This window comes from Canis lupus, chromosome 9, assembly GCF_011100685.1.
Source record: "Canis lupus familiaris isolate Mischka breed German Shepherd chromosome 9, alternate assembly UU_Cfam_GSD_1.0, whole genome shotgun sequence".
In the NCBI taxonomy this organism is placed as follows: Eukaryota; Metazoa; Chordata; class Mammalia; order Carnivora; family Canidae; genus Canis; species Canis lupus.
Window position 1 is genome coordinate 28842818 of NC_049230.1, and position 16688 is coordinate 28859505.

The 16688-nt window shown below is 35.7% G+C and overlaps 2 long non-coding RNA genes across 8 annotated transcripts in view; one reads left to right on the top strand and one right to left on the bottom strand.

Moving 5' to 3' along the window:
* Nucleotides 1-11758, bottom strand: part of LOC102151848 — a 58891-nt gene extending 47133 nt beyond the window's left edge. For 5 of the 7 annotated variants that reach the window (XR_005364521.1, XR_005364522.1, XR_005364523.1 and 2 more), the window contains exons 1-3: nt 11632-11758; nt 7542-7607; nt 4261-4405 (exon numbers count right to left, since the gene is read on the bottom strand). This is a non-coding gene — a long non-coding RNA (uncharacterized LOC102151848). The remainder of the gene's footprint in view (nt 1-4260; nt 4406-7541; nt 7608-11631) is intronic. The other 2 variants (XR_005364525.1, XR_005364524.1) reach the window with 1 other exon arrangement.
* The window catches only part of LOC111097385, a 233827-nt gene continuing 217835 nt past the window's right edge, over nt 697-16688 (top strand). Inside the window, exon 1 of the long non-coding RNA XR_005364526.1 lies at nt 697-917. This is a non-coding gene — a long non-coding RNA (uncharacterized LOC111097385). The remainder of the gene's footprint in view (nt 918-16688) is intronic.

Consider the following 16688-nt stretch of genomic DNA (forward strand, 5'->3'; position numbering starts at 1 on the left):
AAGAGAAATGTGAGTATAAATGTGGCATGAGGCAAGAAGGGAGAAAGAGGATAGAAGTCTCAGTCAAGATTTGCCTCAAAATCAAAATACAAACAATAACAACAACAAAAAGCGAGAAATAATCATGCTAAATGGACAGTCAACAAAAATAACTTACTTTTTTAAGTAAGCAGTTTAAAATTTTCAAAGATATAAATGAGAGAATATCATTCATAAAAAGAATAAAGGATATTGATAAATAAGCAGACAAAGCAAAAACGACAGATTGGAAGGAATTCACTCAGAATGCAAATGGGATACTTTAGAAGATGAATATTGTTCAGAGTTACAGAGAACAGATTAGAAGACATGAATAATTATTTACTAGGCATTCAATAAGAAGAGAACAGAGAGAATGGAAAAGAAACAATATTGGAAGGAATAATGGCTGGGATTTTTCTGAAATGTAAGACATAGTCCACAGACAAATCCAGTGCACTGAGTAGTAAGGAGAAAAAAATAAAGTAAATGTATAACTACACACATTTTAGTAAAACTATGGAACATTAGGTTAAAGACAAAACATTAATTAACAAATTAAAGAAATAAAATTAGCATACAAAAAGACAAATTGCATACCTATGGATGGTGATAAGTAGCAAGCTTCTCATCAACAACATATGGGCCAGAATATAGTAGAGTAGTATCTTCAAAATGCTGAGTGAAAATAACTGGCAGTTTAGAATTCTGTAGCCAGTTATACCAGCTTTCAAGAGTTAGGATGAATTAAAAAAAAAGTCAGACTAATGGGAATTTATCATCCATACGACTTTCCTGAAAGAACTACTAAGGGAGGTACTTCAACATAAAGAAAAGGCAAGAATTTAGAAGTCTGGTGTAAGAAAAAATAATGTGATAAAAAATAATGAAATATATTTGTAAGTTTAATTCAATATTTACTATAAAATAATAATTGATTTGTGATTGAAACTTTTAGAAAGCAAGAAAAAAAAGGAACATGTGGATCAAGTGTTTTAAGAGTGGTAAAAAAAAAAAAATACAAAACAGGGGTGCCTGGAGGTGTATTTGGTTGAGTGTCTGATTCTTGGTTTCTGCTCAGGTCATGATCTCAGGGTTGTGAGAGCCACAAATAAGCAGGGAATCTGCTTATCCCTCTTCCTCCCCCTCTACCTCTCCCTTTGTGTGCTCTCTCTTTCTCAAGTAAATGAGATCTTAAAAAAATAAATGAAATCTTAAAAAAAAAAAGCTATTATAACACATGGGAGTCCTCATCCACTTGGAAAGAACAGAGTGGAATGAAATAATTTTGGCTTGTTAGAAATATATACAGTAAGGTTAGTATATTAAAATTTTAGGTGTAACCAGAAAACTTTTAAAATTATTATTTCAGGGGCACCTAGGTGGCTCTGTCAGTTAAGCATTTGACTCTTGATTTCAGCTCAGGTTGTGATCTCAGGGTGGTGAGATTGAGCCCCATGTGGGGCTCCATGCCAAGTATGGAGCCTACTTAAGATTCTCTCCCTCTCCATCTGCCCCTCCCCTGCTCACCTGTGCACTCTCTCTAAAAAAGTTATTAATTAATTTTAAAAATACAATTATTATCTCAAATTTGCAAGCCAATAAAGGAGAAAAAGTATTTGAAAAGGGAGGGATAAAGAAAATTTTACCCAAGCAAAGCAAAAACTAGAAAAGAAGTGTTAATATATTAACCACAATAAATGCTAACAGAATAAACCTATTATGATACAGTTTTTCAGATTAGATTTTTTAAACCTTTAGGTATATGTTGCTTGTGAGAGTCATTTCTTACATAAAAATTCGCAAAAAAAAAAACTTAAAAATAAAGGTTACAAGCAAGATAGTCAAATATAAATGAAAGAAGGCTGGTATAAAAATATTAATACCAGATTCAATAGAATTTTAATGAAAAAGCATCCACAGTTGCATAGAATGACAGTGCAATAAAGTGATTTAATACATGTAAATTAAAACAGTTGTTTTACTGACAATCTAGCCTACCATGAGACAGATTTCCTGTGGCACCATAACTCAACCATCTTTAAGGCTTCATCCTCAAAATAATAATAATAATAATAATAGTAATAATAAAGACAGCATCCTCAAGAAGAGCTCTGGTAGCTGTCTCATCTCCATCTTTTGCATGGTACTGCATATGCTTTGAAACTCAGAGTCTGCATCTTTTTTTTTTTTTTTTTTTAGAAAGTACAGATTTTTCCATGTCAAAGATTCTCATAAATATTTAAGTAAGTAATTAAATAGTTAAGCAGCTTGGCCCAATAAGTTGACCAGTCCAGAGTACCAAGACTTTAAATGGCTGAAATGTGGCCTTCCATTCATTGTAAGGTTTGTCTCAGTCACAGAAGTGCCTCATGAAAGAAGAGCAGAAATAATTTGCTCGAAAAGGAATAGAGAAAGTGATTCTTTTGATGTCTCTTTTTATGATGATAATTCTTGACAGAATAGCCATTTTATCAGTAAATGAATTCCTAAAGGAGAAGAAGGATATTGAATCTGTCTCTCTACATTTTTTTTTGTTTTTCATAGAGCCCTCACACATAGAATGAAATTTGGATTAAAAAATAATAAACCACAAAGAAGATATCACAACAGAGCCATTTAATTTTTTTTTGCTAACACTTTATTTTTCTGTCTAAAACTCCAGAGTGAAGGTAAAATATAGCATTATTGCCAGGAACAGTAAAAACATTTTCCCCTTTATGCTACCATACTAAAATGTTATTTAGATGTAAATATAACTTATATTTCCAAATATTAACTTCAGGATGCACTACAGACCAATTGTTCTCAGGAAATACATACTGCAGAGATACAGTTCAAGGGCATACTCATAACACTTCATCCTTAGCATCTGGTTTGCTATAATGCCTCCAACTCCAGTATCCACAACAGAGAAAACACAAATGTCATGTTATGTCCCAAGCCTTTGATTAGATAGACCTGCCTTTGATTATCATCATTGATGGGGCTCACTCAAAACACAGATTTCTTTTAAAAATTGCTCCTGGGTTTAAGATGTATTATACTTCACCTCCTTTGTCTATCTTGTTCTGTTCTCCATTTCCACTGATTCAACCTGACTGTTTTCATTTTTTCCCTCTCAGTTGCTCATCACAATCTCTCAACCGGTCTTCTTTCTCCTCTCCTGGGTCCAACATCTCCTTTACATTGCAGTAGTGTTTAAAACATGCAAATGTGACCATATATCCCTGCTTTAAAATTTAAGTAGTATTTGTGTTTCTATGCCCCACCTTATTTCATCCTCACCACAGTTCTAAAAGGTAGCTCCATTTGATAGTCTTTGTTTTTGTTTTAATTGAGATTTACAATGCAAATCGTCCAAATTCCTACAATAGCTAAAAAGAGAGCAGGATTTGAATTCGATCTAACTCCAGAACCTCAATTCTTTTTTTTTTTTAAATTTTTATTTATTTATGATAGTCACACACACAGAGAGAGAGAAAGAGAGGCAGAGGGAGAAGCAGTCTCCATGCACCCGGAGCCCGATGTGGGATTCGATCCCAGGTCTCCAGGATCGAGCCCTGGGCCAAAGGCAGGTGCTAAACCGCTGCGCCACCCAGGGATCCCCAGAACCTCAATTCTTAATCACTATAATATAATCCCTCAATGTGCTTTATTATATATCATCTCTTGCCTCTCTGATGTGTATCCCCAGTCTTCATTCTCTCTGAAATGAGCAGCAAATAGGTCTGTAGATAACTACCCTTTCCTATCCCTCTTAAAAGTCATTCTACCTTGCCTCCAAGCTGTTCTATTTTTTCTATTTTCTGTATGTGTCTCTGTGTCCTTCATCTACATAATTTCTTTCTTTTCTTCTCCTGTTTTCTTCTTCTACACATGGGTTTCCCCTTGGAGTTGTACTTGAATGTCTACTCTCTCTTATTTGACCCTAGTTTAGTGTATAAGACTTCAATTCCACATTGATTACCATTTTGATATCAAAATTCGGTTATTTTATATCTCATGGAAAAATTTACTAGATTTATAAAATATAAATGGTAAATATGCATCAAGGAAGGGCATTCAATTAATCACTGTTGAGTGTGAAGTGATAACAAGACCCTAAGTTAAATTATCCATTTAGGAAAATGGTAATCAATGTGGAAGTTAGATCTAAATTCAAATCCAGCTATTTACATGTACAATTTAGGATTATTAAATTAGAAGGAGAGAACTTTGAGAATTAAAATTTGTACATACCTACACAGAATTTTTTTTTTTTAGTGGACATAAAGGATTTGGAGAATGATGAAGAAGAAATCACTAAGAATGTATTAGCTTTAGGTTGGATGTCTCCAGGGCAGAGAATAGATTTTCAATGCTTTAAGGGCCATTAACTGAAAGGCTGAAATGAAATGAAATACAAAAAAAAAAAAAAAAAAAGATGCTCAATAAGTTAACTTGCAGATGAGGCTCATCAGTAGCAATATTGATCATTGATGGAGACAGAAATGCAAAATTTACTTTTTCAAAAAAGAGCTTTTAAGGAAACAGAAATTTCCAAGTGAGAATGGGTTGTTCAAGATATAAGTTGAGTATAATAAGATGGTTCAGGAGATAAGTCATCAAGGCTGAGCATTTACCAGACATTTCTTTAATGAGAGCTATGATTTCAACTAGTCAAAAAGATGGACCCTTAAAGAGCCAAGTATGACAAACTTCAGAATTCTGACTTTAAAATTTTAATCATGATTTTCTCATGGATTGTAACAAGGAATCATCAAACTCTGGAGCTTGTAGAAACTGCAGAAATTATTTGTTTTAAAGAGGGAACATAGCTTCCTTAAGTATCTATTTAATTATGCCACTTTCTTTGATCATGCGTAACTCTGAATTACTAGAGTTTAAGTAAGTATGATTTTAAAATGTTGTATATATCAGTTGTCCAAACATATCTCTCTTTTTACTCCTCAAAATCAGCCAGGCATGTCTATTATAGTGAAGCGTGTCTTCTCAATATTCCCTAAGACATTATAAAGAACTCTGGTGGTACAACACACAGATCCTTCTTCAAGGAGAGATATTTTGCCCTAATTGTTGGGAGTTGTCCTAAAATAGCTTCAGTTTTAGTACACTCAAGGATCTCATGGGCTGCAAATCTTCCCTGCCCAAGTTAACAACCTTGTTTCCATAGCCCATATCCAATGACCAATTAAGGAAGAAGTATAGGGTAGTAGCAGCCATTTTTTAAACATCTTGATTAAGATATTCCACACATTACAAAATAGGTTTACTGAAAGTATAAACTTCAATTACTTTTTATAAATGTATAGTTATGCAACCACCACCACAATTCAGTTTAGAACGTTTAGATTACCTCAAAAATATACCTTGTATAGAATTGGAGTCAATCCTCAATCCCATCATAAAATCCCAAGCAACCATTAATCATCTATCTCTGTTTGTAGATTTACTTTTTCTGGAAATTTCTTATAAATGTAATGCTAAAAATGAAGTATTCAATTACCTGTATCTTAAATCCAGTTACTTCTTTTTTTTTTTTTAATTTTTATTTATTTATGATAGTCACAGAAAGAGAGAGAGAGAGAGAGAGAGAGAGAGGCAGAGACACAGGCAGAGGGAGAAGCAGGCTCCATGCACCGGGAGACCGACGTGGGATTCGATCCGGGGTCTCCAGGATCGCGCCCTGGGCCAAAGGCAGGCGCCAAACTGCTGCGCCACCCAGGGATCCCAAATCCAGTTACTTCTCTGTACCCAGTTACATTTTTCTAAAACAGAGATCTCATCATTATGTCTCCCTGATTATTTCTTTTAGTGTATTTTCTCTTTCTAGAGAGTCTGAAATCTATTATGTATAGAACATAGAGCCTGTTCCTTGTCTGACTAGAGCTAACAGGTTCATCCCACCTCCAAATACTCCCTTATATTCCAGGCATAAATTTGTGACACCTTATCTATTTCTAGTTATCTTTCAAAATTCTCAGATATCTCTTCTTCCGTGGGGACTTTCCTGACCCAACATGGTATTAGGAATCTTTTATTTGGTACACAATTATTTCTAATTCTTACATAGACCACATTATATTTCAATTAATATTTAAATATGTCTTTCCTCCTATGTAGTGAACTTTTTGAGGTAGGGGTCAGGAGTTTTACAAACTTTTACTCTTGATATAGCAGAGGTCCTGGTCCATAATAGATACTAGATGAATGTTTACTAGGTAAATGAATAAATGAATTAATAAAAATTTAAAGTAGTACACTCATGGGCTTGGGGGACAAGAAAAAAGGAAAAGGAATAAATTGTCCCTGAGAATTGATTATCTGCATTCAAGTCTACGGCCTGGATCCTGAGACTAAAAATAATTAATAGGGAGCAACATATGTGATAATTTTCAGAACTGCTGTCTACTTTTCTGCCTGACAAATAATTGAGTTTTCATGATGTGTAAATTGTGGCTAATAGTTTCCTTTGATGGGGCTCTTGCAATTTTTCTAACAAGCAGAATCAAACTACAGCCAAAATAAGGTGAGGGGCTCTTTAAACCACTACTGAAATTGCCATTAATATTCAACTGCTGTACAGGATCTTTAAAGGAGCTTCTCAGTTACAGAACCCAGGCTTATCACATTGAGAAACCATTGAAACTATTCAAACTCTCTCCCTGTCACTTGTAGGCAGAAGAGTTATTTTCACACCAGCTACTTTATTCTGACTACATGTAAGAACCAACACTTTGAAGACCAAGTTTAATTCATTCATCCTCAAGAGGAACATAAAGACTATCTGTTGAGATATTGAATTCAAAAGTATACACCAATCAAAAATAGTTTGGTTTTATCTTTTATGCATACATATAACACCATGATACATATTCAGAAAAGGCATATTACTGTTTCTGTCATATCCAAGGATATAAAACACAGAACATAGTTATTCCAGGGATGGTGTCTTTCAGTTCTTTCTGTAAGCCTGCATATGTATGTTTTCATGGACAGATTGCAAGTTAAAAATCTTATATTCTGTCATTTTTAATGTGAAATGTACCCTGTATCAAACATAGCAAGGCTTATCACATCATTATAAAATTATTTGGCAAGGCTTCCTGTTAACTTTTTTATTGCTGCTGTCACAAATTACCACAAACTTAGTGGCTTATAAGGACATTCATTTACTAACTCACAGTTTGATGGTTAGAAGTTTAAGCACAAGGTAGCACAGTTGGATCCTCTGTGCAGAGATTCACAAGGTCTAAATCAAAGTGCTGGCTGAGCTGCCCTCTTATCTAGAAGCTCTGGGGAAGACTCTGCTTACACATGCAGTCAGGTCATTGAAAGAACTCAGTAATTTTAATTCATTTTTAAGCAAACTAAAGCATGTTGAATCCCTGTTCTTCAAATCTCTGACTTCTGCTATCAGCCAGAGAAAAATCTTGTAATGACTCATGTGATTAGATTAGGTCTGCTTGGATAATCCAGGATAATCTTACAAGGTTACAATCAAGTAATGATAATCTTACCTCTTCAAAGTAACCCCAGGGGATCAAGAGTATGGGCGCTATATTCTTTCAACTACTGGCTCTTAACTGAAAATGAATATAAAGAATTATATTGAATATGAAGTTCTTTCATTATTTTTAAAATTATTGGCCAAGGAACCAGTTAATACCTACAATAGAGCCCAATGAAGCTGATATTTACTGTGATTACTTCTAGGGACTTGTCTTCACCTTTGAACCCCCAGCAAGATATCTATAATCCAATAAAGAATGCAAATAGGGATATTAGGATTGGTATTGACATTTTATGTGTACTCGTTAAGGATATCATCAATAGCCTCTGTTGAACCATTGGGTTTTAGAAGTCACTATTCCCCCTTTGTTAATGACTCCATGCAATATTTTTAGTGAAAGCCAGTTTTAAAAAGCTTTGTCTTTGCACTGTTAGCAAAATATAGTGAGAGCTCTAAAATTTTCTCTCCATCTAAGGATATTTGAATTTATGCATATCATCCATAACAGACAATAAGTGTGCCTTGCTTAAGTGAAAGTGACATAACCAGTGGAATTTTCTTGCAAGATGAAATAGAAAATAATTATTATAGCCTGGATTTAATTTAGATTGCACTTTAGCATCCTAAAGATCTTTTCATATATGCCACATTAAAAGCTGAAATAAACGAAACCTATAAAAGCTGTTTTATTTTTCCTCAAAGAAGTATTCCTACTTTCACCTTATATATTTTCTAACGAAGGCATAATCAATACTGCTTAAAAATTAGATGAATTGACATTTGTCTCTTCACTTCTGGCAACCCAGAAGTGTTTGGTTGTTTTAACATATACTAAGTATATGTCTGACACTCTTTAGGTTGATGAGGGTTTCTGACATAATATTTTCAATACCTTTTGCTGTACTAAAAGAGAAAAATTTAGATTTAGAGAGTGGCAGAATTTGGATTTTGAACCAAAGCCTAACTCTGTCTCCTTCTGACTCAGCTTTGCCTCTAGATTTGGGAGCTAGAAAGTCTGCTGGATTTGGCCAGTGGGAGGCAATTAGAAGATGAATTTAAAGAACAGATAAGCAGTAGAGATAAAAGCCACTCTGAGGGCAGGAGACTTGACCTGAGTGGATTTTGGAGAAATGAAACCAAGTAATCTCTTATAAGTTTAGCAGCCATAAAACAAGAGGTAAGGTGACAGTATGAGGAGGGAAGGAATGACACAGAATGCCTCTTGTTCTGTGCTTGTTTTTCTTCTCTAATCAGGATTATCTGAAAATGTCAGTAGCCAGGGAATAAGCAACAGAGAGAAAGAGAATTTCCAGAAAAGAGTCAACGATGGAACAAGGTCAGAGAAGAGAATAAAATCAAGAAATTTAAGCAGAGAAATTTTCCTTAGAAAAGAGAAAGGACATTTGTCAATTTTGAAGCAGAGGAGAGCTCATTTGATAGCTTGCACTGCATAAACTTTACCATTTATAAAGCTAGGAGGTAAGAGGATCTGTGGAAACCATGTCTTCTGTATTTCATAGATGCCAACTGGGGGGTGATAACACCCCTATATATGTAGAAGAAAACTGTCCAGTGTATTAGTTACAAGTTCAGGTACTATAGTCAGACTAAAATATAAGCCCTGGCCCTAGCATGCCAGCTACTGAGATAAACTTCATATATCATAACATCAACCCATTTGAAGTATACAGTTCATTATTTGGTGGTATATTTACAGAGTTGTGTGCAATCATCACCACAATCTAATTTTAAATATTTATGGCATCCCAGAAAAGCACCCATTAAGAGTCATTAGCCTTTCTCCCACTTCTGGGTCCCAGCCCCAGGCAACCACTAATCTACTTTCACTTATTGCAGATTTGTCTATTTATGGCATTTTACATAAAAGTAATCATGAATATGAAGTCTTTTTGAAATCTTCTTGCACATACAGTAATGGTTTCAAGGTTTACCATCTTGTAGCATGTATCAGAACTTCATTCCTTTTTATTTCTGTAATATTCCATTTTATGGAGGCACCATATTTTGTTTATCCATTCACCAGTTGATGCACTTTTAGATTGTTTCCAATTTTTGGCTTTTATACATAATGTTGCTATGAACATTTGCTGTAAGTTTTGTTTGGACATGTTTTATTTCTCTTGAGTATATACTTAGGAATGAATTGCAGAGTCATATGGTAATTATAGGTTTTCTGAAAAGGTTTATCATTTACTCTTGTATGTTATTTAACATCTCTGAGATGCAGGCTCTTGATCTTAGACTGGATGCAGAAATTGTACCTATTTCCTAGGATTTGAGGGAGGATTAGATTATATAAGTAATGTAAAACTTGGCACATAAAAAGTGAGTAGGAGAATGCTTTTATTTTTACAACATGACTGGGTACAGTAACAACAAAAATTTTCTGATGTCTATGGTGTGTGTGAGAGAGAGAGAGAGAGAGAGAGAGAGAGAAAGAGAGAGAGAGAGAGAGAGAGAGAGAGACATAAATTGAGACTGTAATTTGCCAGAAGGCAGCTTCAGTATGACATGTATGAGTATACTACTACCCTGGGCCCTGCACATAACTTCTAGCCATATCCCAGTTGGACCCCTATAAGTATTTTTAAAATTTCTCTTTAGAATTTTTTGTTGATCCAAATATCTCTCACTTCTGAATTAGCCAATCTCACTTCACCTGTTCACTCCTGTCTTTATTCATCCATCTAAAACTAACTCGTTGCCATCATAAACTATCCACTAACTCTGTGAGCCCCTGGTAACCATCCAGTTCTAGCAAGGAGTCTTTGGTTTCAACTTTCTTTGTGGTAATGACATTCCCTTCATCCATTTCACCTTTTTCTGAGTATTGGTATCTCCAAGTCTATACGAAAATGCTTTTGGCAAACAAACCACAATCATATCCTTGCCTTTCCCAGACCACTCCAAGGAAGTGGACATGGAAAAGAGAAGAATGCCTTAACCTTCAACATGATGAAGAAAACAAAATTAAAATGAAACAAATAAACAGGCCATATTAAAGACCTAAAAAGCAGATTAAAATGATTGAGTCATTTATCTGTTTGCCCTCCATTTTCTGAATATAAAATATTTCTCGTGGAGTATTCTTATAAGAGTTTGTAGAGCTACTATGTCTGCCCAGAGGTTATTATATTTTGACTGTTGGCATTTCCTGAATTATGCTCTCTTTGTGCTTTAGTTCTTCAGGATATTTACACCATTTTGGAATTATATTAAACTTCTTAACCTAGTGCAGAAGGCTTTTTGTGATCTTGCTACCTGTGTACCTTCTGTCTACCTAGCTCAGACTCACATGCCACACTTCAAACTGAAGTGAACTTCTGGCTCTCCCAGAGCCCTGGACAATGTTCTTTTCCTCGCTGAGACATATCACATGCTACAAGCTCTCTCAGGAATACCCTTCCTGGGGCTTAAACATTATCCTGACAGAGGCACTCTGAATAAGGAGAAAATGAACTCTTGTAGCACGTTAATTTAGATTCATATTCAAGCATGATATTAGAAATAAGTGATATATTAAGTACAAAGTAACTACATGAGGACCTGTCGTACAGATTATGGCAAGGGATCCTTATTAACATGTTCATTACTTCCCCCTTTTTTAAAAAACTTGGCCTGTTTAGCCAAAATCCAGTTCCCCTTTTCTCCAGTGACTTGCTCAATGCTCTCCCTCCATCTCTCCATACATGTGTCCTCCCTCCTTCTACACAGGCATCAAAGTGATTGTTGCCCCATCTAAATTCTTCTCATTGGCTCCAAGGAGGAACATAAATCCTTGGTGTGGCCACTCCACTCTTTATGATCTTGTTCCTGTGTCAACCTCAGCATTATTTTTCACCAAGTTTTATGTACGCACTGAATTGTAGTCATATTGAACCCAACTTGTTCTCTCCTGACTCATGACTTTGTGCCCTTGTAAGTCCTTCTTTCTAGAATTGTGCTATGTGGTAGTCTAAGCGCTAGAGATTTGCAGTAAATAAAACAAAACAGGTACCCTGTTCTTTGGGTACCTGAGTCAGTTCTAAAATCTCATTTCATCTGCCCATCTTGTGTTGCTATATTGGAGCACTTACTGCTTTTTGAGTCTATTATGGTTGTCTTCTCCTCTAAATGGGACTTCCTCGAGTATGGAGATTTTATGTCTTTTATAGCTGTATCTTGGGACTTTATGTAGAGAGTCTGAGACATAATAAATACTCAACAAAGGTTTGCTAAGACACAATAAATTACGACCAAGGATTCCAGAACTCTCAGCATCAATACTGACTCAATCTGACTTGGGCTAATGCTTGACTAGATTAGCTAAGTAGGTATCCAAGCCATACAGGACCCTAGAATGAAGTTAACAAGGCCCCAAAGGTCTCAGTAAAGGGAGTCATACAGTGAGATAGCACCGCTAATTAGGATGTATGCTATGTTTACTCTATCTTCTTATCGTGCTTCACTTTTGTGAGCATATTTCCTCACAGAACAGAGGGGGTGGGATTAGATAGTCTCTTGGGTCTCTTTCATCTTTACTATCCTGTTGATGAAATGAATTGGGAAAAAAAATATCATTGTATTGTTTTGAAATTGTAAATGCAACTGCCATAGTGAAAAGGGGACCTGTATGTTTGGGACACGTGTAGAAACACTGAAACTATCCCTCCATTTTTGATGTGGGTTTGACAGAAATGCTCAAACACATCTCCTCTTTACTGTTTTTTGTTTTTTTTTTTTAAGATTTTATTTATTTATTCATGAGAGACACACACAGAGAGAGAGAGGCAGAGACACAGGCAGAAGGAGAAGCAGGCTCCATGCAGGGAGCCCGATGTGGGACTCGATCCTGAGACTCTAGGGTCACTCCCTGGGCCAAAGGCAGGCACTAAATAGCTGAGCCACCCAGGGATCCCCTCTTCTTTACTGTTTAGTATTCCCTGCCCACTATGGGCAAAAACAACAACAAATACAAAACAAAACAAAAAAACAAAAAAACAAATCATGATTTTTTTTTTTTTTTTGGCTGTAGAGTTCAAAGTCCCTTCTGTTTTAAGTTGTGCTGAGATAAAAATAAAAATAAGGTAAAAAACTCACAAACTTTTGAGAAAGCAGTGCATTATTAACTATTCTTTGTATGAATTAACTCTGGAGAATTCTTTTTACTTGATTAAAGTTTATTTGATATATTGTTTAAGACTTCTTACTCTGATAAATGCTCTCCCCACACACATACCCTGACTGTAATTAAATTTTTTAAAAAGTTGCATTAGAGCCATCGCAATTGAGAGGAGGTAAGGACAGTAGAGATATTGAACTGAATCCCCAGTCAGTGAAAAATCCTCATGTACAGAAACCTTCAGAGCTATCAATCTGGTGATCTTAGAATTTAGGAGATTATAACCATATAATTTACAACTCATTTTTGTTCAACAATTCTAATGACTACAAAGGCTTTCTTTGTGTGGTATCACAGTGTACTTTTCTGTACCCCTTGCTTATTGGTCTCAGGATTTGTCTCTCTTTACCTAGGTCTCCCCCATGGGATTAGACATAATACATTCAATCTGCCTTTCAAATATCTGAAAACAGTAACTTGTCATGCTTTTTTTTTTTTTCATTTTCTCCTTTATTTCAACAAAAATCAATTGAATGCATATATGTTGTAAATACCTCTCCCTGTCTTGGCTAAAAATTTGGGTGGGATGACATAACCCAGGACAATTCTGTAATTTATATTAACAACAACTTGTCAAAGGATATGGTAGACATTATAATGCATGCTCAAGGGGATGATCCTTAGGAGTTTGGCAGCTTTGCAAACTGTAGTCAGATGGGGACCAGTCCATCCATTTGGGATGGAATAATTGCTTAGCAACATTTAAAAGCTGTTTTAACTGGGCAGAAGTATATTTCTATCAACTGAAATGGATACTCTCACAACCCTTTTATTCTTAACTAGTTGAAAAACAAAACCTGAATATTATGAACAGTGCAAGACTTTTTATCTTAGGAATGTTTACCTAAATAGATCATTACTGTGAGAACATTCAAGATATAAAAGTAACATGTGAAACCAACAGAGTGAACTATTTGGGAATATCCAAGATAATACAAAAGTCAAAATAAATAGCAGAGATAGACTGGAATACAAGAAAAAGAGGTTGTATGTGTGAATATTAGAAACAGTCGTTCATGCCTATGACCTGTATTTCACACATTCAGTGCTGGTGCCATAGCACGTGTCAAAGAAGATATTTTTTAAAAGATTTAAATGAAAAAAGAGAGATAAAAAAGAAAGAATGAGACAGTCAAAAGAGAAAAAAATCATTTCTCATTATCAAACCATGTTATTTTAGATGCAGTTAAATTGATGATTCATGAAGTGAGGCAGGAAGTGTGTACATGGCAGAGATATCACAAAAGAAGAGAACTTTGTTTGTTGAGTATGTGCCAAGGAAGATGCCAGGGGCTCCGCATATGCTGTCATTGTTATAATGTCAATTATCATAATAATTAACCTTTATCAGCTATGGCAAAATAGAAGTCTGAAAAAAAAAACAAGATCAAAAAGCTAGCTATAAACTATATCTACCCAAAGTTTCCCTTTGAAAGTTCAACCCAGGCAGGATTCTATCTTACGCCTTATATGCTTTCAGGTCATACTGTTTTTCTTTTTTAGCACTTAACACAATTCTATTCGTAAAATACTTGTATAATTTTTGCTAAATGCTAGTTGCCCCTACTAGACTATCAAGTGCATGTAGGTAAATACCAAAACATTTTTTTTTATTGTTGAATTCCGAAGACCTAGCATAGTGTTGAACCGTATTTTAGGTGCCTAATAATGAACTACTGAATAAAGGTATAAATCCATTAATTGAGAGCTTTGTTAAGTCTGCTATGTCTGAATGACACCAAAAAAAGATCATAAACTTACACTGTTTGATCTAAGTAGATTGAAAATACTCTTCTTTCTAAATGTAGCAGAATGCCCTGAATTCCAAACTGAAATTCGAGTTTGACTATCTTTGAGTATCTTTTGACCTTGCTTTCTTTTCTTTTCTCCTTATTTCCACTTTATTTTTAATGAGCTGATATGCAGATTACAGATGGATTCTGTTTAGGAGAGAGAGAAGAGGAATATATGTACAATCCCTAGGAGAACAGGTGACGGAAAGAGGTGGTAGAAAAATCACAGCACACTGTCATGGATTTGGAGTCAGATAGAGCTGGGTTTCAGTCTCTCATACTGGACTTTTCTGAATTCCTCCGAGACTCAGGATCCTTATCAGTGAAATGGATAAAATACCGCCAGACCTATAGCATTGCTTGAAGAATTATCAGTAATAAAGCCTGATATATGCCAGGTGCTTAGACGAGTACCTGGCAATCACTACGTACTCAGCAGGTTATCATTATTATATTAATAAGTATTAATGGAGAATAGCATTATAATAGTTTCTGCCTTGTCCCACTGATCTGAGAGACTAAATCTTTGAAGTCTGAGATAGAAGTGCAGATCCAGAAGCCGCAAAAAGCTATTATCGTAAAGTACTCTCTATGATTAGAGATGCAAGCATCAACTCTAAGGCCACGTGACACAATGCAGAGAATACTTAGAGAGAAAGATAATGTGTCCAATTCTACACTGAAGCCAATATTGCTCGGGAACATGAAAGCACTGAGTCCTTGGCAGGGGGCAGTCCTTTGAAAATAGACACTGACAACAGAGACTGTGACGCAGAGCCTTGGTGAGGCCATCTGATCAAAAGAATGAGCACAAGACATCATCCAGAGCACTTGAGAAGCCATCCTGAGAATTCCAACAGAAAACAGTTTGCAATAAAGTCCAGGTGCTTACAGATGGGTAGGAAGGAGCAGGAGTTTGAGGGCCTGTTGTCAGATAGTGGGCTTCTGCACCATGCATTTAGAGAACTAATATTAATGCAATCTTGCTTACATATTTGGTCCATCGAGGCTGGTTAACAATCTGATTGCATGAATAATAAATGTTCCAACCAGAAGAGAGTTAGTCTACACCAGAAAGCAGAAAAGGAAAGCTGAAGATGATGCCAAGCCAGTCTATGTCCAAGAGGGAGAATGCTTAGCCTAGTGATGCTAGTTATTTGGAGTATGAGCCTCAACGCTTTATCCAGCATCCTCCCTTCTCCCACACCAGCACCATAAGCTCATATACTGGGGAGGTAAATGAGTGCTAGACAGCATGCTGTTCTCAGACTTGTTCCTCCCTTCACATAGGTACTGTTTCAAGATAGTTTTATAAGGAGCATGCTTGCCTTGCTTGTCTCTCTATAGGGCTCTATAGTCAGTTGTCTCTCAAGAAGCAACTCAATCACTCTTGCAAAGAAGCTCCTGAATTGGCATCCCACCACTTCACCACACTTCTATTCAGATTTGTGGAAAGCAGGGGTAGACCTAGCTCACAAACAGACTGCAACTACCTGCTTCAAAAACACTGGCTTTTCACTATTAATTTTATTCAGAATATTTTAGCTTTTCTTTCATTGAAAAGAAAAATGGATACATGCATGGTAGGCACATTCACATTTAACCAATACCTATTAGCAACAAGTTCCAAAAGCTTTTAACGAATTTTACAAATTGTTTCATATCAACTATAGGTGTTCAAAAATACATTTAACCCTTGAGCCAACTACTTAAAACTCACAAGAGCTATTTCCTCTGGGCAATTATTGCAGGATGTTTGAAGAGTCCAAGATGTACCAGGCAAAGAAACGGAACAATCTTTGCCTGCTGTCTTTTCCTATAATTGCTGTTAGGCCTTTTATGTAAGGTCAAGTTACATGCAAAACATTAGAGGCCTCTTGCCATCCTTTATTTGCAATGGTTAGTCACAAAGCTTCAGTTCCAGCACTTTGCAGCTTAAAAGTCTTTATTCTAAAGATGAATGATGCAGTTGAGGTGGGTGGGGAAAGAGGATTTGGGAGGATGACCTAAAATGGGTTTATTGTTTGATGTAACTTTCCCATTTTAATCCAACAAGCCATGGTGGAGGCCTGAGAAGTCTGTCAGTTGACAATATAAATATGAGAAAACACTTTGTGTAGAGAACCAGTTAGACTGTGACTTTGTCTGTATGCTCACACATACAAAAAATAGTGTGATC